Genomic DNA, 27528 nt, shown 5'->3' with positions numbered 1-27528 from the left:
ACTGTGCTTTCATAATGTGCTCTACATTTTAATACGATAGCCAGGCTGTGTATATGCACTTAAATTTACATAACCCTGCTGTGTAAACAAGGCTTCATGATTAGCAGCCTGAAATTATCTGGCCATGAGATCATGAGTGCATCCCCTGTATGTTCTAGCTTTGATAATAAATGGGTCTTGGCTTTTGCTAAGCCAAGATCTATGCCTCTAAGCCAATGAAGCAGCTGCTGTTAACCTCCCTTCCTTTTTGTCAAAAGGAAGAGGAATGTTTATTGCAATATATTCATCATGCACATCCTCACAATGCGCTGTAACAAACCTATCTGCTCATGGGTCTGAGTCTACAAAGTAATCCTGTTCACTTTGCACTGTATGAATTGTGTTTATCTGTTGAATGATTATTTTCATTGATAGCTTGGTAGTATCGTGTAACTGTCACAAGAAAATATGCTTTATCCACATTTATCTCTCAACATATCTCTCAGCCTGGGTTTTTTGCTTCTATGATGATAAATTCTTTTTGCTCAGTAAGATTAGTTTCAACATTAATATGCAGAGAGGATGCATATATTAATTCTTCTCTGTTTAAAATCAGTAGCTCTTCTTGTTTGGGCCAGGTCTACTGTTAACTTCTGTTTTAACACAGATTTTGCATATTTGAAAAATCTAGGGATGAGATTATGATGAAACAGCTCCATGTGCTTCATATTCTAAGAACTAGAAATAAAATTAACAGTATATCTGTATAGATTTATTTTGTTTTGAACAATGTTAATGTTGGAATGTTAATTTGTTTTGTTTGCTTTTTTAATTAACCATGAAACTTACTATTTCAAGGAAACATAATCTGTTGATAACAAGAGTATGGTGATTCCTTAACTGTAATAAATTCTAGCCTCTTAGTAATAAATCTTTAATTTCTTGCATGTTTATTTAATGTGGAGTAATGGTTTCTGTCTCATTGAGCTTCTCAGTCTATGTTAAAATAAATGTAGATTTAGAAAAATCAGAAATTTTTGCATTTCATATTAAACTAGTATATAAACTGGTTTACAGACTAATAGATTCGAGAATGTATTTATAAGGTAAGAGAAATAAGTGTGTTTTAAATTAGATTGTTAGACATTTCCAGAGCCTACTGAAACACTGTACCATATACAGCATGATAAAAATACATTGCCTCCAGTGTTAATATATAGTAAGTGGTATTTTACAGTTCAGTATGTCTATATGGTGAATTAAGAATACTGGTCTACACAGCTGGGTTAGGTATTTTTCAGAGATTAAATTCATTCAAGCCAAAGAGACACTCATAAATTAACATTTTAAATGAACTCATAAATTAGTTTAGCAAAAATGTTATGGTAATTTATTACCAAAGATAGACTGTACATGGGATGCACAGTCTTAAGGGTAAATAATTTTGTGTTTTCAATCATGCAATATTACTTAAACAGCAGGGTTAAACAATAATGTTTGTTATGATTATGTTTCTATTAACCACCCACTGGTGGTCCCAGATGGGTTTTTATGAAGTCTGAATCACTGCTGTCTGCAGAGATGTGCTGACAGTGACAAACCTTTCACTGCAGGTATGGCATAACTATCCATGTTCCCTCAGCAAGCATGACCCTCTTCATTCTGATAATGTGCTCAGTCTTTCCAATACTCTAATTTTACAGGCTTCTGAATTTATAGAGACCTGCTTTTTATAATAGAGAGCTCTTGATGATTTATTTGGTGGATAAGCATTAACCAGAACAGCAAGCTACTTAACAAACCTTAAACCGTTACAACTCTGTGGGTACTTATGCTAACTTCAAGTTAGCACATGATAATGACAGTATCTTACAAAAAAAAAAAAAAAACAGTGTGGAGAGCCCAGATTTGAGATTTGCATACCAGACATTTTACATGCAAGGAACTGTGAATGCAGCCTCACTGCCAAAGAAACGCATAACTGTGGATATTTGCTTGTGTAAATTTATGATTTGAGACTTGTTCCTCTCAAGGTACCAAATTTCTCAGTTTAGATTAGTTTTGTAGCTTAGATTAGTTTTGCATGCTGATGGTTCTCCATAAAGTCTTGCTATTGTGGGAGTGCCGTGGTTCACCCAACAGTTCTACTAATAAATTTTAAGGCTGAGATGCTATACTTGCTATGGAGAGACTTGCTTATGAAACATCAGATTTCTCCAAGATACTCTTCTCCTGAACTCCCAAAACGATGAATATTAAGTTACTTTACAAAGTATTACATACACAGAGTTTAATAGCTAAATAATTGCCCGTTTTCCAGGTGGAAGGTAATCTGTAATGAACTGACTCGTTCTTATCAAGTAACACGTTCGTTTCCAAAGGCGGTGCTGAGGCATTCACTCTTTCAGAAGCCACGTATCTTGTGCTCACTGCTCTGCAAGGTGGAAGGTCAGCCAGTTTATTAATCCCAAATGGATTTATAACCTCTTAAACACAAAGCATATCTGAATTATTAATCAGTAATGTTATATTATAATGTGCTGTGTCCTCTTATGTCTTCAAGCCCTTGTCATTCTCACTCCTTTCCAGCCCAAAGGGCTGTTTAAGGTGGCTTACAAACCCACATCCCAGTGTACAATTAATGCTGATATTCAGTTTGTTTTAAGAGATGACATTGGCAGCAAATGTGTGAATGGGATTTTCTGCCTTTCTTGTCTGAGTCAAGTGTGAGTTTGAAGGTGAATGGCTGCCTTCTTTCCTTTTCTTCATCATCCATATAGGACAGATGGTAACAGATGTATTTTTCAGAGTTGTTTGAATGGCCAGTTAATTAGAGTGTTTTGATTGTAGGCTGTTCTATTATTAGTCCCCGCTAAATGTTTTACTTGCTGAGTAATGTACCTGGCACTCTTGGGAGGAGGTGACAGTAGCATCAAAATATTATCTGTAAGAATTATAGTATTTTATCAATTGTCATGCTAGTGGAGCTGTGCGTAAATTCTTCCACAGAGGAAAATTACAGGCATATCAGTCAGTGATCCCATAAAATTGAAATGTGCTAGAACTGTCAGAGGATACCTACGAAACAGTGAATCACTAAAAAAGTAAAACCAAAGAATTTGTAGTGCACTTTGACAGTGCTTTAGAGTACTTAACTCATCATTTTCAAGGTATAGAATGTACTCTGGACAAGGTTACAAGAGCTTTATTGAGCTGAGAGAGTTTAAGATTTTTGGACAGCATGTGGCTTTTTCTTTCCTTTTCTTTTTTTATTACATTTTGTGTGTTCCAAAGATATATGTTACATTTTATATGTTCCATAGTAGTCATAACATTTATGCTGTCTGACCTAGTGAAATCATACTATTCTAATGTGGATAGTATTTTCATATATATTTCAAAACTTTCATATTACCTCACTTATTGCCTGTTTGTATTGTTGCCAAAGAAATAAGTAATTGAGAAGTTTTGTCTTAAGTTCTGAGTTTTATGGCACAAACTATTAGGCCTGGCAATTGTTGGTTGATATACTATGGAATTATATTTTGTCGTTCTTCTCATGTAGCCCTTTTTCTTTATATTTACACTATTTTTGCCCTAATGTGGTTTAATTTATCTATTTTGGAGACATAAGTATCCAATGATTTATCATTTTGAAGATATATCGATTTCTGACATTATATATCCACTTATTATTTGTATTGATACTGTTCTTGATACTGTTTTTTTTATTACTTTAATTGCTTTTGGTTCTTATTGTTGCCTTTATTGGGTTCTTGGCCAAATTTGCACTTTTTTTTTTTTTTAAATAAGGAGAGAATTTTTGTCCATTGAAAACAACATGAATTTCCAATGCTTATTGACCATTTTTCTGTTTATATGTCTTCCTATTGGCAATTTTGCTTGTAATTTTCCTTGGCTTCTTCTCTTTGGATGTTTCTCCAATGCAGTCAGATTCAGAGGAGCTCAAATTTCTTGATTAATTCTCATATCTTATTATCTGAAATACCCAGTTTTAAATATGTGGACTTCCTTGAGATTTGTGCTCAGTCCTACCACAACTACAGCAGAGGGTTTTCTTTCTGAGACTAATAAATTGTGTTCTGTGATGTTCACAGAGTGTATTGCAGAGAGGTTGGCTGGAACTGTTAAAAATCAAACCCTTCCTGCTCAGTTTAATTACTGGAAATAACGTAATCTTTCTCTAGAATTTGAAATTTATTCCTATGGCTTGATACTATTCTTCCCAGCAAACTAGAATTCGTTATCCAATTAGTTGCCTCATCTTACCAACAATAGCTACATTTCAGTGATATTGCATGTAAGAAAAAAAACATCCTTGGTGCCATTTATAGTAGAAATGTAAGATCATTTGGCTAATTATAAAATAAACTTTCAGAAGTGTTACCCATAATGATAATTTTTAATAAATCATGCTTTTTTTCTTACACTCATCTGTTTTTAACTTCAAATAGATATCACAAATTTAAAGGAACATTAGAACAGCCACTGTAACACTGAATTTCTGTGCTTGCCTTACATGTTTGAATGTAGAGAGGTTCCATAAGACAGCAGGTAATGTTTACATGGTGCACTGAGGTCAGTAATTAATCCTACTTTAAACTCTCCCACTATTGCAGTGGCATTTAAATTGTGCAGCCGAGAAGTTTTAATAAAGGCAGTACAGAAAAATAGCGTGACAGTTAAGCTTTTTAATGATACACGCTAAAGCAATGCTACTGATTAAATTCCGTGCTAATTACCTTTTGTTATTTCTACTGGGTATATTTCAACAGAATAGAAACACTTATTTACAAATAGCATTGCTTTGTAAGATGCCCCTCATTGCTCTGTTCCTATAAGCTCAAAACAGAACAAAAGCTTCTGAAACATGATTTTAGCAAATTTTACAATTGAAAAAACAATTGGGACAATTGAAAAAAGAAGAGTTTTTGTAAGAATATTTGAGGATTTATAACGACTAGAAATTTCTCTTTTCTTTTTTCCACCATTTGTTTTTTTATCGTAGTCCCATACTCTAGTGAAGTAAGAATGAGTATGATATGGCATGAGTAGCTGCTGAAATGAATCTCTCTGAAGGATTTTCATCCTTAAACCTATAGTCTGTAAACCTTGCCTGATTTTACTTCAGAGTAACCCGTGTTATGTTTAGATTCTATAAGAACAGACACAGACCTTAATGTATGATTAGCAGTGGTGTAGCTGTATTATTTTTATTATATAATACCAACTCTTATCAGAAGATTTCAAAGGATGAAGATTATTTTGAAAATCTTGCCAAGAAGTTGCACGCTGACAGAGCTAATGCAGTTCAGGGTCCTGTTGCCCTACTTTGCTGCTTTTATCCTCATCCAATGGTTTGGTAAATGGCTCTGCCTGTTGTGCAGTGCTCTGTTCCTTGCCCAAGCCAGCGTGCTCCAGTTGTGCCTTTCAGATTTTTTCCCTGGCAAAGGCCTTGACCCAGAAATCTTTTCCGAGGAGGAGTGATGTTCATAGGCAGTTCTTACACATGCTGGATCTCAGGTGGAATAGATGAGATAGGAATCTCATCTATTTTCACCTTTTCTAAATGCTTCTGTCCCTGGTGTAAAACAAGTGTAGAATAACTACCTGGAGGGAAGAGATATATGCATTATGAATGCTGGACTAATTGCATAACTCATAAGAGACCAAAGAATGACTACTTCATTATAAAAACAAGTCCAGATTTGTGAAGTGGCCTTTGAGTTTATGCCTGCAGGGCTTTGCTTTGTAAATATGTTTGTGGGAGGTTTGTGTCTGTTACTATTTTTGTGCTGTACTACATTCTTGATGATGAATCCCTCACAGCATAGTATTTTGAATAGAATGAAACACCAAAACATAATAAAACTTCTACCTGGACAAAAGGAACACATTCACGTTCATCCCTCTTCTTCCCTGGATTTGTTAGTCATGTGAAGTTGAGAAATCCCCAGCATCGTGCTTCATTATTGATCACTTCTTTTCTATGCTTCATAGTCCTCCAAGTTGTACAACATTGGGTTTATAAAAAAAAGGAAAGTTCAAGAAAGAAGAAGAAAAATATTTTCATAAGGGAGGTCATTGTAAAATGCAGTAAAGTGACTGTAGTATTTAACAAGAGAAAGTACCTGGTTGCTTTTTATATGCATCAGTAATTTATATATATACACATTTTTTTTTCTGGCTTGATTAACATTTCTCAGAAACACAATCAATTGCTGGAATTTTTTTCCTAAAATTAGACATTTTTATATCCAATTAGCATAAGTGTATAATTATGTCTTGATGTTTTAATGTGTTGCACAAGTTGTTTGTTTGTTTGTTTTTGAATTTTCAAATCATTAAGCAAAAGTCTCTTTGTAAAGATTTTAATTCTATCTTACTTTCTAGATCAAAGGCCCCACCAGAGAAGCAGGTTTAATACTGAAGAAGAAGGGATTAGCACTCAGGGTACATATTAGAAGACCAGCTGGTCTCAATACCCTTTGATTTTGTAATCAGAGTGATAAGGGGCTCCTTAGGAGTTGTGTCAACAAGAGCTACCCTTTTCTGTGACTCTAGAGTGATGATCCATGTGTTATGTTTTTGTGTCTGTCCTGTTGTATCCTGTGTTGTGATAAGGTAAACTATTACAATCAAAAATAAATTGTTAAGTAAATGATTCTTAATTAGAATGTATTTGAAGTCTGTTTTTTAACCAATGTGATTACTTGATTTTTTTTTTCTTTTTCTTTTTCTTGGAGGGGCTTTTTTTTTTGTTTCTGATGTTCTGAAATCCATATGGTGAAGTTAAGACTTCTGGATTTCAGAAAACAGCCAAGAAAGGAGCTAAAAGAAACTGAATGCTTGTCTCTTAATCAATGTTTTTTCAACATTAATGTGTTTTTGGGTACTTTAATTCCTAAGGGCATTTGTGGAATAAGGGTGCTGGTGTTGTATCCTTCTTCCTGTTTTGGTTTTGCTTAGCTAGTATATGCTGATTTGGAAAAGGTTTCATAAAAGAAAATTCTTTTCTGTTGTGATTTGTCTTGGTGTTCTGCCTGTTTTATTGGATGGGTGATAATCAGAGGAGTGCCAGTGCCACTGAGTTGTATCAGGCTGTGGTTTTGGTCATCACAGAAAGCTTTAAGATGAGTTAATTCCTCCTAATGCATGGGAAGTCACCTGCTATTCCTCCTTATAAATTGAAGCCTGCATGGAGTGGAATATTTCAAATACAAGGCATTTTTTTCCATATATTTCCTTCTTGAAAAACAAGGCATATGTAGTAACTGTTGGTCAAGCAAAGTTTCCATTATGTGTAGGTTAATATAGGTGGACAGAGCAGATACCAGGGTCTGTCTGCTCCTCTTTTGCAAGTGCCTCCTATAAGTCACTGTTTGAAAGTGTGTGCCTGGATGGAATAATCCAGTATGATTATTGTTATGGTTGCTGGCATATGGTTGTTTTATTGGGTCTGAATCCCCTATGAGAAAGGGAGTAAAAAATGCAAGAGCTTGGAGAACTTGAAGCATTGTAAAGAGTTTCTTACAAATGTCTGTCTTGAATTGCTAATAGCAATAGTTTTATTCTCATGTTCTACTGATATAGTCATAAATCATAAGTACCACCTCAGTACTGTCCCTTGACCTGCATATTTGTGGCTCTTTTATAAATAAATCTATCAATCTTTGTATTAGATGGCAGTGAATCTAAATCTGTTCACACAAGATTTAGTTTCTCCTTCTGGTTCTTTTATAGCCTAATACAATACACACTCAATCATAACACTTTATCAAAGAATGAGCATGTCATGAGGTCATTTATTGATTGACACATAGGCGTTAGGTTAATTTATAGTAACTTTCTTTAAAAAGTTCTATTGAGTAAGTAAAAGCCATTATCACACAGCTGACCTTTGACAACAAAATATTAATCTTTCATCATCTCTGTTTGTTAGTACATGCATATCAAACCAACTGTTCTCAGAAATGTCAGCAATCTAAAATAAGCATGCAACATGTTGCCCATCAGAAACACACCGAAGTGACAAAAAGTGTGTTACTGAAGATGCAAAATTAACCAAAGATTGAAGACAAGTCCATATGGAGGGATATTTAATAGGCATATATAGAGGTTTCCCTTTGCATTTACCAGCTTATCATTCTCAGTTATTTATTTAATTAAATGGCTCCTATATAAAATCAATAATCAGTATCTTTGCAGACAAGTAACGTGCTTTAAGGTTAACATAGGTCATAAAGACGGCTGGTTTTAGAGTCCCACATTCTAGCTGAATAAGTTAAAAGGGGAATTAAGATTTTGTTTTGTTATGAGCAGATTTTTTTTTTTTTTATTTTTCTTCTGGTCAGTATCGTAAATGGGATAATGAGCTATTTGTTTATGTGATGCATATTTCAATTCAGTTCTTTAGCTTCTTTTTACCCAGAAGACACATTAATAAAACAAAAACATCTTAGTACCGCTAGCCTCTGCAGCAATCTAAAGACTATGTAATACCAAGAGCATCAATGGTGTTGTAAAAGGTATGAAATGTTTCTTGGAATGGTGAGATCAGTTTATGCAGTGTTTGACATTATCTCTTTCCAAGATAATTGCAAAACTTCCCTTTCCACTGGAGTCATTTCCTCCCCCTCTCCCCCCCATTTTTTTTCCGAATATAATACATTGAGAACTGCTTTTAAATGAAGCAATAAACAATTATATAATGAGTATATGCTGTGCATATGCCTACCTACATAAATTGACTGTGGAAATTTGGTTCAGGATTTGCATATGCCATTTTCAGTTTAAATCAATTGTCTGTAAAAGTCCTGTGCAAAAACTAATACATTGCTGCCAGACATGCAGGGTAGTATTTGAAGGAACATGGCTCTGTTTTAAAGTCATGAAATTTATAGCTACTATGAGCATCTTGACATCAAGGTTCATATCAGGCCACTAGATATAGATCTTTTGATTCAGGATCAGCAGATCAGACTTAAAACTGCATTAAACTTTTATTGCAACGTATCCATATTGGAATATATCAAATAGAATGCTCTATGAGTCACTTCATAAAAACTAGAATATTTGAAAATGTCGTAACTTGCTATTATTTCAAAGTTGCAAGAAGCTGTTCTGAAAAATGTCACTGTGCTGAACATATTTGTTGTTGGAGCAGGAGGGTTTCAGAATGATGTTATTTCTCTTTAGGAAAAGTGGTGCTGGGGACAGGATTGTTCCTTCTCTCCAGGAGCTGTTGAGCGCACACAGTGTAACTGAGGTGTAGAGGTCACTTATGGGGCTGGGACTCTGCCATCAGGAGACAGGGAGCAGGGAGGCCTGCTGGGCATGCTGTGGAGGAGGGAATTGGAGGAGCCTGCATGGAGCTTGCTTCTGTTCATGGTCTTTTAGTGGAGCAGAATGAAGCCTGGAAATGAAAGGCAGTAAGCCCACAATGGAAGGGGAGAGGAATGTGTCAAACTTCATTTCTTTTGGCACCCCTGCTTGCTTTGATAGTTTTATTATAGGAAAACTTGGTTTTCTAAGCTGAAAGCTTAGAAAAGGGACTAATGATTAAAGATCCAGACTAATGATTAAAGATCCAGACAGATCCATGTCAAAACTCTGTCCAATTTGGCCTTGTTACAGGCACTAGTGCATACAAAGACACGCTGTGCAGTGGGTGCAAAGCAAGCCTTTTCTAAATGAGAAACCTAGAAAGGAAGAAGAGTTTTAAAGACTGTTTCTGAAGATACATCCTTACTGGATGATAAAACAGACCAGATTAGTAGTTAATAAGACAAGCATATATGTGAAGTTTCAGAAAGTAAAAATAGCTCAGTGTTAAGCTTTCTTTGTTGTCCTTTTTCTTCCAATGAGCCTCTTCTCATTGTGGTCTTGCTTCATTCTGGTGCTTCTGGTTTGGAAGGGATTGAAACTAAAGAAGCCAAATAACATTTTTGAGAAGAAGTCTGGTGGTTGTTAGTTAACAATTCTTCAACAAATTGCAAGAATGCCAAGCTTTTTTTTTTTTTTTTTTTTTTTTTTTTTTTTTTTTTTTTTATAGCTATTGTATAGCGATTTCACATGTAGTTTGGTGAGAACAGGATGGTGCTGTCTTGGTACATGAATAAAGGAGATTTCAAATCATATGGAAATACATACCCCCAGAAAGCTGATAGATAAAAAGCTGAGATACAGCTGCAGGTGCAGAAAGCTGATTATGAACTTCCACAGATATTCCAGTCTCTCAGTTTTGACATCTTAGTCAAAGAATAAATTAAATGACAAACCAGTGCTAAATCTGCCTCAGCATTTCAAAGGTTTTAATTTGACAGACACACACCTTGCTTTTCTGATTACTGAAGTGAGAGAGCACTCAATGTGCTGGTGGAAAGCTATTGTTGAGCCTTAAACTCTGCAATTTCACCTGGGCAATCTTAATATTGCATTCATGTCATCTGGCTTATCTGGGGAACAAAATAAGGTGCTTAAAGAAATTTAAATGAACATATGGCAAAGAACTGATGTTCCCTTAAACCACATTGAGTGTGTAAGAACTCTAAGGGCAAAGGTCCATATGTCCTGTCTCTCTCGAGAAGAACAGATGGACCCTTCTCTTCTGGTAGTCTAACACCTTTTATGAGGGAAAATGCTGGAAGTGTTCCAAATAGCCCAATGAAATATTTCAGTGCCATGTTGTAGCCTTTTCCTTCACCTCCCTTCCCACCTTCTTTCTCTCAGAATATCCTGCATTTTCCCGTTATTTTTGCCCTTTAGTCTTTGTACTTTCATATCTTCTAGGATGCTGCTTTGACTTTCTCCCTTTTTGTCCTCTGTGAGAGGATTTGGGCCTCTCACCCCCCTCCCCACCCTAAAAAGGGGAAAATAATTATTTTACAGCATTTTTCTTTTTTTGAGAGAGAGCAATAGCTTCTTTCTGGAGTTAATTATGGCAGTCATGGTCATATTTTCAACAGAAGGCTACATGTGGACTAGTAGCAGAAATCCACGATACCTTTAATTTATGAGTGTAGCACATGCTAGACAAAACTGCAACCATCTGTGCTAGACAGTGGGCTAGTGTAAAGATGAAATTATTTAATGAGTTATATTCATCTAAGTATTTTGTATCCTGTTTGTTCTGATGTAATTGTTATGTTAATTTTTGTATGCTTTGCATATTAAGCTGTGTACATCCTAAGATGCTAATGACCATTCTGTCAGCTTTTTATTAAACAAGAAATAAACATGCAAAATCCTGCTACAGAGGCTAATTAGTTTGCTATTCATATCAAAGAAAGTGAGACTCTGTTTCTCCATGTTATAATTGAATGTATTTGTATTGTTTGCTAAATTTTCATTTCTCGAATAAGGTGACTCTAGTTTGGAAAAAGAGAGAGACTGCAGCTTTATTACAATGACATGCTGCTTATAATGTATTGCATTAATATGCAGCAGTAATAATCACTAAATAATAAGCCATTGATATCTTGGCAATACTGGGAGATATTGTGTGGTTATGAGGTCTTTCTACTTACTTTTCTTTCTGGCGTGAACTCCTTCCTTACACTAATCCATTGTATCAGTTGATAGCATTCATAATTTCATGGGTATGTTCTTTCCGAATTGTTAAGGTTTGCCTGGGACATGCTTTATTATATATTATATTTATTATACCCTGAAGCCCCAAGAATCACCTCTCAACCGACATGTGAAAGCTGTAAACTTTATCGTCTTCTGAGCTTTGATATGCTGCAGCTCAAAAGCAAATTGCTGTCGCTAGCTAGTAAAAGCTGATAAAATATTATATTTAGTTATTGATGACATTATTGTTTTGGATGAAATGATAGACCGATTCACTGCTGTATGTCAGAAATAGCACAAAGATGCTGAGAGGTTGGCAGGCGCCCTAGATGGATCTGAGATGCTACCAATTTGACTTGTCTGTTTGGTTACAAAGCGCAATGGATTTAAATTTACAAATCGTCATGAGAATGATCAAGAACAACCCCAAAGTCCTCTTAAGTGATACATGAATCACCTTAAGTCCAGGAAAATCTATGAAATAAAAAAGCAATGAGCTCATTTTGATGGAAATAAGCCCATTACAATGTCAGTTTGTGATTGATTCTGACAGAAGAATCTTTGCCACAAAATACGCTCTGGCTGCCCACCTATAGCATGTAGCCAATGGACTCAGCAGCCCCACATTAAAGACAGATTGAGCATCAGTGAGTTCAACCTATGTCCAGAACTACTAGTAGTGAAGAGGAAGGGAAACCCATAACAATGGGTAAAGTATTGAAAAATTAGTTTCTTAAATCTTATAAAATTTGAGTAATATTCTGGGGAGACAGGATGGATCAGAATAGCTGAGAAAATTGTAGAAGGTTTTGTGGTACAATGGAGGAAAAAGTAACAGAGAAAAGGGGAAGGCTGTAGACAATTGCTGCGGGGTGTGAGATCAATATTAAAAGCTACGATTTATCAGAAAAACAATAGCTACCGCATGCTATTATTATGGATGATTTTGAAGACATCACAAAATCTTCAAAGGTGTGATTTAGCTTTGACTAGTGCAGCAGAATTGTGTGTGATCACAACAACAGTAATGGTTATGAGACTATTAAAGTTTAGCTCCCCTATTTCAATATATTTTCATAGTTAATCTAAATGTTATCACTCAGATGAACTAGTTCTGAGGCACTGGGAACCTGTACTGCAATTCTATTTCTGTCCAGGGCCAAAAGGATTTGTAATACTAAATCTAACAGCATTCGTTTATCTGTGAGACTAGTTTCATCTTGATTGATGAGAAGAGGAGCACAGTCTGTGTTTGAAAATTTTAGAGTATTAAAATATTTCAATATGAAGTTTTCCGCTGTTCCCAACAGTAATATACAGATAAGAATGAAATAAAATTATTCACACTACTCCCAGGAGAGCATATCAGTGAGGGTTATCAAAACTAGTCTTAAGGGATCTCAACAGATAATGACTGAAGAAAAGGATGAAGCAACATTTAAGGTACTGAAAATAGCTTTTCTGTTACTGTATTTGCACATTGCTTACTGGACACTCCTTGTAGTGTTGTTCACAAGTTGTAGCGAATAACCACGTCTAGTATTTCCAGCAGTCTCCATCTTGTAAGATCTGGAGTGGGGCTCTGGAACAGAACACTCCTTGTCAATTCCCTCCTTCCTTTCATCATCAGTCCCCGCTGGAGTCATATTAGTTGAATTATTGGAAGAATTATTGGGAGAATTAATGGAAGTAATAATATGTGAATTTTTGACTACATTGAAAACAAATATTAAAGAATTATAGCTGAAGTATCTATAAAACGATATGGGACTACATTGTGATTCTCAAGGTCAATGCTTCTTTGTTTATATGTGTGCTCCTTTAAGCTTGGGTAGTGCTGTGGAATTTTTCAGTGGAGTCATTGAGAATTTTTCCATTAACATTTATAGGAGCTCAAGGGGGTCAATAAATTGCTAGAATATAATGCCTATCTTCTGTAAGATAATACCAGTTTAGGATTTTTCAAGCATGAAGAATCTTGGAATAAGTTGCTAGCCTTAGAAAGAAAATGCAGCTGCCTCTTCAGCATTGTGTCCTTCTCTACCTAGGTAGCTACATGCAGTATAAAAGATGGCAATTTTTAACAATCTTGAGTTTAAAAAAAAAAAAAAAATCTCTGGTTATTTTCAGAGACATTCTGTCTATTGAAGTTTCACACAGAGAAATGAACAGTATTTATTTCACCGACTTCACCATGTCGGAAAGCTTAGCTTAAAACACCTTCATTTTAGCAAGAATACGTAGGCCTCAGGTGTTCTTCAGCTTGATTGAGAGGAACATCAGTTAAGTTAGGGGGAAATCAGGTTTAAGTATTCTGTCATATATGATAATTTATAGTGTGTGGCTGATATGAATTAACCAATTTCCTGTGTCTTTACAGAAAACTGTACGGACAAATATCTGTGAATAATCTTTCTAAGAGGTGCTTAGCTTCAGAGTTAAACAGTTTTATTGTATCTTCATTATTTATTTAAATCATTAAGTAATGCTTTCATAAATACTTTTACTTTTTTGCAAATTTACTTTGATATTTTTCTTGCATTAAATTTTATTTCAAACATACATGCAGACTTTCTTGCAAAGACAAATATAAAAGCATAGTATTAATTATGGGAGAATAGAACAAATAGAGCAGAAACAATTACTGCTTACTGTAGATGTTACTTGTTGACAGAAATGCCTATGTTTTTCTTATTCTCTCCTGTATTCAAACTGATCATTAGAGCAAAATATTTGCACCAGGTGCAGCCTTGACCATTTTCTAGGAATCGACAGTGTTGCTAAACTCTTGAGCGTTAGTGGAGATCTCCTGAAATTAGTAGTAGGTCTTTGAGATTCATCTGCTGTGGTCACTGGTTGCAAAATGAAAGACTGAAAATTGAAAGAAAAAAAGTGATTTAAAGGTGGAGTTTTCCTACAAGCTTTTACTTATTTACTCTTTACATTGCAGGGAGAAATTGCTTTGTTGTGTGTGACATGTTCAGACTGACTGAATTATGAGTACCATCTTTTACATTTTACCCCAATTTATCTTGTGACTCAGCAGGATCTGCACAGACTGAGATCAGACTCATAATTCAGTTGGTCTAAACTTATCACACAGAAAATAAATCACTTTCTCCAGCATTAAAAACCTTGCAAAAAGGGGGTGGTGGCGTAGGGGTGCAAAAATACTAATTATTTATGCTTAGAGTATTTTTTTATATACCTTTTTCAACAGTTGTTTTATGTTATTTCTTTGTTTTCTTAAAGTAGCAGCATAATCCAAAATCTGTTTTTTATACTTCCATGCTAAGCATTAATATTAATACTTAAACAGAAAGCAATTGAAAACAGTTAATAGTGAATACGTGATCCAACTGTCACAGTAGATGATTTAACAGGAGCTCATTAATTTAAGTAGGGCTTGGCCTAGGACCCAATTTTATAAGATGCACTACTGATCTTAATAAGAGCTGCAACACTCGATGAATCACAGAAGTTTTCAATTACAGTCCAAGCATCTTCAGTAGTAAACACTTTATTATATACATATAAATTATCAATTTTTGCAAATGGGATTTTTGTATATTTCTGGACTTATATTCTAATTGGAAAACCTGCTTGGATTTGGATATATTTTGCTGTTGGTTGGAGGTATTTTGGCTGAAACTTCCTTCTTGTTGTCCCTTCCTCATGTTCTTACAAAGAAGAAGAATTTTGTGCTTCAGTAGCATCCAGCATGGCTGGTGTTTTTGGCAGACTATTTATTCAACACTTCAGGCTGGTGAGGAAGGAAGAATGGAGTGAATGGATGAGGAAGAGCTTTGAAAGCCAAATGAATTAAAGATTCTAATTATGTAATTATGTTTCTTAAAATTTGGATTCAGCCTTGCAAAACCTTCTGATATATGCTGAATATAAAGCATATGTTGCTATATATGCCATACTAATTCTCCTTTTCTAGAAATTAGGAAAGCTCAAACATTATTTTTACCATATTCTGCATTTCCTGCATTACTCTTAGCTCTGTTTCTGTTTTTGGGAAGGAACAAAGGGGTGGTTTTTTGTTTGTTTTTGGGGTTTTTTTTTTGGGGGGGGGGGGGAGTTTGGAATAGGAGGGACCAGGGGGTTGAGGATGGTGTTACATTTGAAAGACAAAAAATAAAAAAAAAAAAAAATCAAGAGTTCAAACTGTGCTATACTACATCCTCACCTAGAATAAATAGTTGCAAGTAATAACATTAGGAGATCTAATCTGTTAGTCTGAATATCTGCATTCTTCATCTTGGCTTAAGATTTTAGCTTGTTACATTTACTATTCTGTCATATGCCAAATATAAAACTTACAATACTTCTATTGAAATTTCTGGATGTCCTCATAAAAGTCTAAATGTTAAAGGAACAATATTAACATGTCATTTAGGTTTTTTGCATTCACACACATTTCTTGGCAGTAAAAGGATATTGCATTACACCAGGTGTGCAGAACAGAATTTTGATTCCTGTTCTGGGTCATTTAAATGTGCTTATGACAAAATTTGAGTCTGGCATATGAGGCTGAACCTTAAGTCTTACCATGTGCTTAGGCTTTTAGATTCTGGTATTGACTTTACTTTTTTATTTATTGTGGTGTCTGGGTTTGTGGGTTTCTTTGTTTGCTTTCTTTGGTTTGTTTGTTTGTTTTTGTGCCCATCATTTAACAAATGATTTGAAGACTGGAAGACTTCACATAAAAAACCGGTCATATATGGCTCTCTCTTCAGATGAAGAAGGTGTTGCAGAAAGTACAATATATTTATATTCCAGTGAAGTAACTTTATAGCTACTGTTAATAATATTAATAATATAAGACTTGGTTTCATGTAGATTACATTATACATTATATTGTTCAGGTAAAAGGAAATTTATAAACTGATATGCTTGATAGATGTAGCCTCACGTCTTTAGTGCTTGTTTGACAGGAACAGATGGAGAACAAATATTATTCAAACCTAAAATATTCTGTAGCATTCCATCATCTTTAGTGTTATTAAAAACCTTCAGTATTATGTAGATACTTTAAAAATATGAATAATAATACTGTTTTGAAATCATCTCCAGAAATATCCCCCATATGTGTTGCTTTTATACATTCTTCTTGGGGACAGTCATTCCAATATGGTTAGATCAATGGAATTTTCCTTCCTTCCTTCCTTCAATCAGAACAGAATTACATTAGTATGTAGGTATGCTGACCAATTTTTGATACATACATTGTCCTTTAATACATGTAATTACAATAGCAGGAATCAATGTAAAAGAGTTAAGGTCAAAAAACTTCTCTTGGGGAAGGGGGAAGGTTTTTTTTTTTTTTTTTTTTAATATAAAAGATCTATCAAAATAAATATAAACACACTTCTAGTGCTTCAAAATTTCAATAGCCTCAGAGAGCTTCACAGGATTCAAGTTCATTATCCCAGAAAGTCCAGAAAAATAATGCGACTGGTATAGGCTGCCCTCCAATGTCCTCTGGTCTATGGGAATCATGATCCTTACAAGGATAGTCATCTATCAGAAAAATGTCCTTTTGCTAAGTTCCTTAATGGAATACTCAGTACAGTCTCTAATTCATAAAAGTAGGTATAAGCTATTCCACTACATTGAGGTCTGTGTTTCAACTTGTCTTAACCCAGTATTGGTTTTCCATGTTTAACCGCTTTGTTGAATCACAGAATGCTTAAGGTTGGAAGGGACCTCTAGAGATCATCTAGTCCAACCCCCCTGCACACGCAGGGTCACCTAGAGCACGTGGCACAGGACTGCATCCAAGCGGGTTTGGAAGATCTCCAGAGAAGGAGACTCCACAGCCTCTCTAGGCAGCCTGTTCCAGTGCTCTGTCACCCTCACTGCTAAGAAATATTTCCTTAAGATCCTGTGGAACTTTTGGTGCTTCAGTTTGTGGCCATTACCTCTAGTTCTGTCGGTGGCCACCACTGAAAAGAGGCCAGCACCATCCTCCTCACTGCCTCCCTTGAGGTACTTATAGACACTGCTCAGGTCCCCTCTCAGCCTTCTCTTTTCCAGGCTGAACAGGCCCAGCTCCCTCAGCCTCTCCTCACAGGGCAGATGTCCAGGCCCCTGATCATCCTTGTGGCCCTGCGCTGGACTCTCTCCAGAAGCTCCACATCCCTCTTGTGGAGCCCAGAACTGGACACAATACTCCAGATGTGGCCTCACCAGGGCTGAGTAGAGGGGCAGGATCACCTCCCTCGACCTGCTGGAGACGCTCTTCTTAACGCACCTCAGGATTCCATTGTCCTTTTTGGCCACAAGGACTCACTGCTGCCTCATGGTCACCTTATCATCCACCATGACACCCAGCTCTTTCTCTGCAGAGCTGCTCTCCAGAAGGTCAGTCCCCAGCCTGTACTGGGGTCTGGGGTTATTCCTGCCCAGGTGCAGGACCTTGCACTTGGCCTTGTTGGATTTCATGAGGTTTTTCACTGCCCAGTTGTCCAGTGTGTCCAGGTCCCTCTGGATGGCAGCGCAGCCCTCTGGGGTATCAGCTACTCGTCCCAGTTTGGTATCATCAGCAAACTTGCTGAGGGAGCACTCCGTGCACAATCAGGGTCATAACATCTTCAAGTTGCTTATGACTTTGAATGTAGTTTCTGTGACATTAAAAAAGAGCTTTGTTCTGCTCCACAGGTGTTCATACATAAAATCAATTTGTGTGTTCAAGACTTAGTGTGATCTTCTTGATACTGCTTTAAGAATGTCATTATCAACTAACCTGCCCTGCTTTCTTGATATTAAATACAATAAACTAATTACTTTACATATCTTGCTACTGAAAGAGGATAAAAGGCCTAGTTATTCATATGTTCTAAAGTTCTAAAGTTTAGCAGGCTCAGATCTTAACAAGGCAATTCTTACAAGGTACCAATTTTTTTTAATATGCAAATGAATATGAACTTTTTTCCCTTTTTCTTCTTTATCTTAGTCCTTACATTTATAATGAGTATACATTCATTTTTAAACCTTCAGCTGCATATCTAAAATGCAACAGACTTATGTGAATTAACTTATAAATCACTTTTGAAAATGGTATCTTTTAAATCGGTGAGATTTAGGTGCTTAAAACTCTTATTGTCCACCTTCATCTTTTGGCATCTCAGTAACCCAGTGTTTTTTCTCTGTGGCTCATTTAAAGCTGCATAGAAAGATGACTAGATGACTAGTCAATTGCTTTTGACTCGAACTGGACAGTGCTGTCAAGTCCACTGAGAGTACCTTTACAACTAAACTCTGTTGCATATTTGGATTTTTATATTGGTAAAAATGGCGAAAGTCATTAATCGTCTCAATGAAAGTGTGATATTCTGGAAGATAAGTTTAACTGTTACCAGGTGGACCATTATTGCTGTTCTGACACCTGCATAAAATGCCTAGTATTTCAGGTTGCCTAAAGCTACAAAGCTCTTCAGCTTTCTGAAAGAGCAGAATTAATCTTTAAAAGATTAATGGCATCTGTCATTCCAAGATTATAAATCCTTTAACATAACAAATATTGGGTTCCATGAAACAGCAGACCAGAACAGTTTTGTGATTGGAAGAGGTCTGGTACATCCAATTGTGTCATCCTCAAATTCACTGTATTAAAAAATGTTTTTTCTAAACATACCTCTCTCCTCATGACAGAGAATTCATTGACCTTTTGCTTTGTTATACCAACCTTGTGTAACACATGGTGGATTAAAGTTTCTGTGATAGGGTTTAAAGAATATATCTAAAGAATGATTAATTTCTGATTCTGCAGCTATCTAATCTATCATGAATAGATTCACTAGGTGCTGCAAATCCAGGTCACTGTTCTCATCTTATTTGAAAATTGTTATTTTTGTTCTTAGCTATTTGTTCTGATATTTTAATGGGGTAAGTCCTAGATTCTGTACCTCTAGATTGTTTTATTGGCACCCCCCCTATGTGGAGAGTATTTTAAGTTTTATCATCTTTGTCTTCACACACTTGCATTTTAGCTCACCTCTTCTTTAATTCTTGATGCACACAAAAGTTTCCTAATGTCAAGTCATTTATGACATAGGATGGTATATAGAGCACAAATTGGCAGAGCTTGGAGGTCTGGAAGGAGAGATTTGAGGAGATGGTTAAAGAGCGACATAGGTGCAGCTACTGGTGAAAAGACATGTCTCTCTAGGGAAGCTTTTGGGAAGATTAGCTTTGTGGTGGAGGGGTTTCATCCCAGGCTGATGTGGAGACACCCCTGAGGAATCATGAGCTGCAGGTGACCCACACTGAAATGGAGATGTCCCAGAGGGAACACAGCCCTGTGAACAGCTGTCTGGAGAAGTGACAGGAGCATGTCACCTCCCTGTCCTGTCGTGGGAAGGGAAGGTGTTTACTTATATGTTTGTTTAATTTGGTGGGGTTTTTTGTTTGTTTGTTTTACCTCTTTACTTGAGGTATTGGTGATTAGGAATTTGCATTAATTGACAATAAATTAAGTAGAAATTTCAGAGGTCAAAATTGTTCTGCTTGTGTCAGTGTGAAAGAACGTTTAATAAGATGAATCATAAACTTCAAGAATATGGAAAAGGTGTGATGAGGCTGCAATTGTTAATCCCTCTTTGAGTCTAGAAGCTGAAGCATGAAGTTCAGAGGGGTTTTTTTAATATAAACTTTGATAATTCAGCAAGTAATAAAATTTCCTGCCCTTTGAGGAAAATCAAAGGGAAATGCTGCAGGAGGAGTAGGCTCTTCAATTGCTTTTCCTCATGGAGAGATGAAATATAAACCATTACTGGAGAGTACCTTTGAGGTATTAATGGCAGATAGGAAGGATGGATGTCCAGCCCCTTGCAGGTGTTTTGACTGCCTGTCATGACCGCCCCTCATATGTAGCCATGCAAATGAGTAGCTTTCTTCTCTAGATACAGAGTCTTTTTGAAAGAATGTTAATAGACTTTGTACAACACTGCTCATTGGTGCTTTTAAAACTTTCCTAGCCCAAAAGACTGTGAATCAAATTCCTGAAGTATCATAATGAGAATTAATCCCTCAATATTTTGACTTTGACTGTTTGAGTAGGAGCATTCATACTCACGTAATGATAGAAAATAATATTCAAAATGTGTTTTTTTTTTTTTTTTTAATCCTTATTTGTCACATAAGGCTATTCAGCTGTTAGGATTTGCATGCATTATATTAAATGGCAGTAACATTCATTGCTTTCTCTTAATCAGATTAGATAGGTAGGTATCCTGATAAGTGGAGATCTGTGTATAATCAAAATGAATGAACTGCTCTACTTAATGAAAAATATTTGTAGAGACAATACGGAAAACACCCTTAATGTACTGTAAGTAAAATAAATCTATAAAAGAACAGTAAAAAGCAAAATCTCATTTTGACTGTTTATTTTTAAGCACCTTTTCTCAAATTGTTTCTAAAAACTCTATAGCATAGAGTATTCAAAATAGTGGTAGCTTTCAGAGCAAGCTACCTAAATTAGGATGCCTGATCATAAATATATATTTATGATACTGAAATAAATGTCCGCGTGCACTTCCTCTGTGTTGCCTGTTAAATGCTGAAGTCACTTCTTCCCGGTGTTTAACCCTGTAGCATTCTTGGGTATTTACAGTGCTGCACTCGTGTAACTATCGCCAGAAGGGCTGAAGGGCTTGGACTGGATAGCAGAATCCCCTGTGCTTAAAATATAAGCTATGTGCTCTGTGGAGCCTATTTGTACGTATGGGACACTTCAGGGTTTTTTCTTTCTGTCTGTCTTTCTCGAAGAAATGCAAACATTCAGGATCTGGAAAAATAATCCATAGTAAACTCCCTTTAAAAGCAGGTACTGTGCTAGCTGCTGTAATAAGGTTTCAATAGTTTTTTCCTCCTCTTTGGCAGATGTAGATTTGAAGAAGTTCTCTAGTATACATTAATAGCTAATTTATCTGCTGGAACATTGTTTGGAAGCCAAGTTTACTTTTGTGAAAGATTTAAAATGGCTTAACCGCAGGTTATGGTTTTAGAATTGTTTAGAATTATCAGTTGCCTAAATTTTCCCACCTTTTTGTATGCATCTAGTCTCTGTTTAATGGTTATATCTTCCTCATGCTTCTCTTTAGGACTTTCCAACTCTGTACATTATTTGTCTGTTATTTTCTTATTTTCTAGATAATTTTCTGATACTTTTAACATATGCTTAACTTAGAACATACATTGATTCTGAAGATGTTACTGACTCACAGTAACCGATTCTAACAGATGTTACAGTTACTAACTGAGTAATTGCAGCTTCGTGAATGAAGGGCTATAAGTCAGACGTAGCACATACCTATGAAAAATGACAAGCAAAAGCAGCAAAGGAAATGAATTTGCAAAGCATAACAGAAATTTTGTCTTGGGAACTGGAAAAGTTTTTCAGAATATGTATACATGCAGTTTTTATAAGTTACATATATTTCTGACAGTGAGTAAATGAAGACCATAATTCTCTCAGTTGTCACCAGTCCTGTCAGAGTGCTAATCTACATTTTTTCCTACATAATTTTTGTCTGTCACAATGATCGTGGATACAACAGCTAGTCAGGGAGAAGAAGCAGCCGCATAATTCCGACAGCACATGGTCTACAGGATTTGGTGTATCTAATATGGGAATGGAACTCATTACAGATAATCTTCATGGCTGGAGATTCTTCTCTACCTTAGTGTCCTTGAAGCTAATGTTTTGTGATAGACACTGGTGTATCAGTAAGCAGGAAAGGTGGCAGAGGAAATAGACTGACCAGCAGAAGAAAGAACTTTTGACCATCTTTGGAAAGGAGCAGTAACTTAACTGAGCACAGTCCTTGCTTACACTGTACTTGCCAATAGCAGCTGTAAGCAAAAAGGTAAAGTTGGATCAACTCTGAGAGGTACAAGCACAGTACTGCTCCTCCTCCTGCATCCTCTGCAGCAGTTAATCCTGCAACGGCTCCCAGCCCTGGCTGCCGGCCTCACTGATCCATGTCCCCATGCATGGGCGAGGGGTGACTTCATGAACAAACTCCTGAACTATCACAGATATATTAAAGTATATTAAAGTAAATGCAAAGGAATGTTACAGTTACAGAATCTGTCGCTGTCATTATAAACTTCTTAGTTTTGTGGTTTAAACCAAAACTAATAGAAAGAAGAAGACGTTCTAAATTTCATCCTCCAGCGGGTGAAAGGTGGAGAAACCTTCTGTATGTGCAAGAGCCCTTTGGAGTAACAAGCAGCCACCTATTTTCACATCGTTTCAGTATTTGTGATGTGAGGGAAGAGTGGCTATATTTGCTTCCAGGCCAGCAGTAATTAATAGGAAATCAGACTTGCAGGTGTTCCTGGAATAGTGGCACAGGGAGGATTTTTTAAGAGAAGCTGGCAGGAGTAACTTAAGGGCCTGATGGGAATGTTTGGAAAGATGCCTGATTCCCAGGTTCGATTTTTAGAGATTTCTTTTATTGTGTACAAGAGATTCATAGGGTATTTCCCAGGAGAGTCTTTAGTATCCTACGCAGAAGGGAAACAGTAAGATAAATTCACCCTTGCAAAGGAGGGAAAGGTTTGTTCCTCGCTTTGTGCCTGTGCTCCATCACTGCGCTGGCAGTCCTTGGGTGTCAGCTCCGCAAAGGTGCAGCACGATTAACAGATGTTCCTTCTGCTTGCTGGAACACTATCAGGCAGCATTAATGTGCCTTCAGCAACCACAGCACAGAAACCAGCAGTTTGGTGTTAGCAATAACCTCTTTGGAGGTGTTTTGTTTGTTTGTTTTAACTGTTTAACTGTCAGGCCAGGGACAACAGTTGCCAGTGAGCTCTCTTCATGTCTTGGTTCACTGTGTTTTGCTGAAGGTTGCCATTAGACAAAATACTGTTGACTGCTACTTTACTATTCTATTTCTTCAAGATTAACCAGGTGGATAAAAAATACTTTGCTTTTGACATGTTTTTCCTAAACTTCTCAACTTACAGGGAGAGAAGGGTAAATTGTGATTATCTTTAAAGTATCTTGTAAGTACTGCACACTTGATTCTGTATCTGTAAATATTTATCATTGCTTAAGTCAGTTTCTGCTAGAATAAATGTGGAGTTATTTATATATTCATATGAGTGTCAATGAACAGGTCAAAGTGATTTTTTTCAAGTCAGCAAAAGGAACACCTGGAGGAAGGCAATAATTATATTTGTGTAGAAAACGAATGTGGGATAGTTTTGGCCCTTCATATAGTCCTGCATCTTCGCTTCTTTTTTCTATTGAGCACACTGTGTGTTTTCTGGCTGAGCGATTGTTCCTCTAATTGACAGACCCATTAGTTGCCAATGATCTTGGTACTAGGCACTTGAATTAGGATGCTGCTGATTAGGCGAGAGAACCTGGTGTTTTTATCCAGGGGGAATCTCTAAAGTATAAGGGGCTAATATGTATGGAGGGAGGAAAAGGATAAGAAAACACTAGCTTCTAGTTTATTGCATGCACATGTGCGCACACACACACACAAGTATAATTACTCATTATTACAATAATTTCTATAATATAGATATCAGCCAATCAGGCTTGTAAGGCCTGTAAACTGCTTTAATATTTCCTTCAGGAATTTTAATCTTGAGGAATGTGTTATGCAACATTATTCATGACTTTTTAATCTTCTTGGTCAGCCCATGAAAGAGCTTTGGCATTTAGAAGATCTTTAAGTTCTTAAATATTGTGTTTCCATATTCCTCCATGAATATAATTTGTGTAATATATTACATACCATTAAAAAAGGCAGAAAACTTATTTTTAAATTAGAACTTCTCATATACCAGTAAATTTTGATGACAATGCCGTAAAAAGAAAAACTTGCCTTTGCAGTAACTTCCTTCACGTGTACCTTACTGAGCTGCTTATGGTACAGCTTCAAAAATAATAATGTTAAAGACATTAGAGTTAAATAGCCTAGACTATTCTCCAGTTTGAAATACTGGATCCTTACAGTAACAGAAAGAATCCGCTTTGTTATCTTTATGGTTTGTAATCATGCTCTATGCATCAAAAAGCAGCAGGAATTCAAAACACTAGTGATGATACACCAGTTCCTGCATTTCCAAACTTTCTTGGTTTCTTTTTTTAAAAAACAAAATAGTAATTTGCATCATTAACTAGTCCATCCGTCAACTCTAGAAGAAAAAGAGCCTATACACTGTGATGTGTTTATACCTGTAACCAAAAAACATTTTAAGGAAAATACACAGCTACTGCCTTTCTGTGCAGCTATAGAGTGACTCAGACTTCAAATTGCTTTGGGTCCAGTGCCTTTCTTTGAAATATGAGAATTATTGATCTGGATCACAGGAAGACTTTGGCTTTTGGAAGCCAAGTAATCTTGTATAACCTGAGATGTTCATAAAGCAGATGTCACTTGAGAAATAGATGTCACTTGAACTAGTCCTTTAGTGCTGCCTCCATAGTTGTAAAGTAGGAACTTCCGTGGCGTGATTTGTCTTACCTTAAGATACCCACTTTGGGCGAGATGATTCACACTGTAGGAGATGCCTATTTCTCCTCTCTGTCTATAAAGCAATCCAGAAGAATAGCTCAGCTATTGATGTGTCTTGACAGCTAAATCCCAACTTTGGTGGTTTATAGAGCCCCTAACCACCATTTTGGTGGTTTATAGACCCTAACTTTTCTAGTTGACCTGCTCATGGAAGTGCTTCTGTGTGAAAGCTAAGGTCTCTTGGGAAGTAGTGTCCTTCTTCCAAGGACAGGATACCCTGTCTGCGGTGCCATAAGGGGCTGAGGACAGGGAATGTCGGAAGAGCAGTCCTGTGTGAGGTTGCCGTCCATACGGGAGCAGAGCATCAGTCACTGGAGAGGCTCTGCAGGAACAGGAGGGCAAGATGTAACCCAAGATAAGGAAGGAAGACCCAGACAGGTATCCAACTATGTAATAAGCATAGGTATGTCAATGAAAGGACTGACTCTGAGTTTCTCTACACTTAATACTAATAAAAAATGAAAAAGCTTCTGGCTGCTCATGATTTTTACCTCCCCAAACAGTAATTTGAGTGTTCAGACCCTGTCTGACAATGTAGTGTCTCACTTTCATGATTTCAGCTTATCTGAGTAGCGCTAGGGCACCATGATTACAACTCTTTAAATTTTCAGCACTATGATTTGTTTTACTTAGGGCTCTCTTTTGAGTATTTAAGCTTTGCATATGCATTTTTAATTTAAATTGCTTCAGTGAATTGTATTATATACCTACTAAAGATGTAATGTAACAAACTATTGCAGTCATCACTTACAGATGCACAAAATATAATTACACATTACCTAGCATTTTCTCTTACTATAAAATTACTGAACTCAGAGACAACAGCATTAGCAGCAATTGAAATGTCATGAGGCTTTATTTTAACTTTTTTTTTTTTGCATATTTTACTTTTTTAATCTATTATAGGTTAATTGCTGTTAATTACTAGTGTTCTAATGTTCTAGTCCTGCAGTTTTAACTTGGGATAAGCAGAATTAAATTTATCCTTAGGTCCAGCTCTGGTATTTGTGTTCATGAAGTACTAATAAACAAAATGTGGCTGCTTCTTAGCTGGAACACTAAGTGACAAAGAGGTTAAAGTTTAGCCTGCAATAGGTTATTACATATAATTGTTCTTCATAATAATGGAAAACAAATCATACCGCATCAGTTTATGCAGGATATGCAGCACCTTTCTTTGAAACACCAGTTTTCATTTAATTTGAGATGCAGAACCAGCACATTGAAATGGGCTTGATCCATCTTAAACAGCCCAAACCAACACATTTAATGTGGACAGTGCCATGAGGTAATGACATGTCTGTCACACAAGCAGTGATTAAAAAAAAAACACTGAATATTTAGGTGTAAAACCGCAAGCTAAGTGCTGAGACACTAATATGTCTTGTGAAGTCACCAAGTGTTTTGGTATGTGCTTTTTATTATAGAAAGATCTGAATCGGGTCATTTAAAGCATTTCGGGAGGCATCAGGAAATAAGTCATGAAAATAAAATGTATTTTTAATATAGAAATAGCTTCTAAGTTCATAATTTCAGGATGTGCTTAGTGGTATAAAGATAGGAGGCGGTTCAGGTTATGCTTTTGTTTGATATCTGCCACCTGACTCATGAGACTTTTGATTCCTGAAGTCAAGGATTCTGACCTGCTCTTTGCAGTAAGACAGTGCTGTTATAGACAGTGTAATTTAAATATTGGGAGATCTAAAATTTATTTTAAATGTAACCATATGCAGCCTCAAGTCAAATTTATTATTTTTTCCTCACAGATCTGGTCAATAATAAATGAGCTTTAGAATTTAAATCAAGACACAGCGGATTTCTCATAGTACATTATTGATAAAGCACACTTATTGTAATAACATTTTCCAAGGGAAAATACATTATTTGCTATCTATGTTAATGCAAACTCTAACATAACACTGTATTAAGCTTTTAAAATAATTTTGAATACTGTGGAAGATGCTTTGCAGGCAGTCTTTGAAATAATTAAATGGAATAATGCAATATATAACCTTAATGAATAAAATATCATTCTTCCAGTAGGTCTTCAAATTCACTTACCTATGTGTCTCCAAAAAAAAAAAAAAAAAAAAAAAAAAAATCTATGCTATGTATTTCAGAATATAATGATCAAAAACATTTCTATGGAATTTTAGAAAATGTTTACTCCTTCTCCTAACAGTTTAAGCAGTATTTTTGTGTAGGAAAATAAGAACTGTTGGCTAGCATAAAATAAATTTGTAATTTCTGAAGTTCCCCAATAATAATTTTCAAGATATTTTAATCTACTAGGATGGGGTTTTTTGCATTGATTATGGTCAATTTAACTTTCTATGTTACTATTAAAATTTAAAAGTACTTTCAAAAATCTCCTTCTAAATACCTGAATATCAGCACATGTGTG

The sequence above is a fragment of the Tinamus guttatus genome, unplaced genomic scaffold (assembly GCF_059628265.1).
Source record: "Tinamus guttatus ecotype Peru unplaced genomic scaffold, ASM5962826v1 Tinamus_guttatus_pri_ptg000389l, whole genome shotgun sequence".
Taxonomy (NCBI): domain Eukaryota; kingdom Metazoa; phylum Chordata; class Aves; order Tinamiformes; family Tinamidae; genus Tinamus; species Tinamus guttatus.
Note: the sequence above shows the minus strand (reverse complement) of the source record.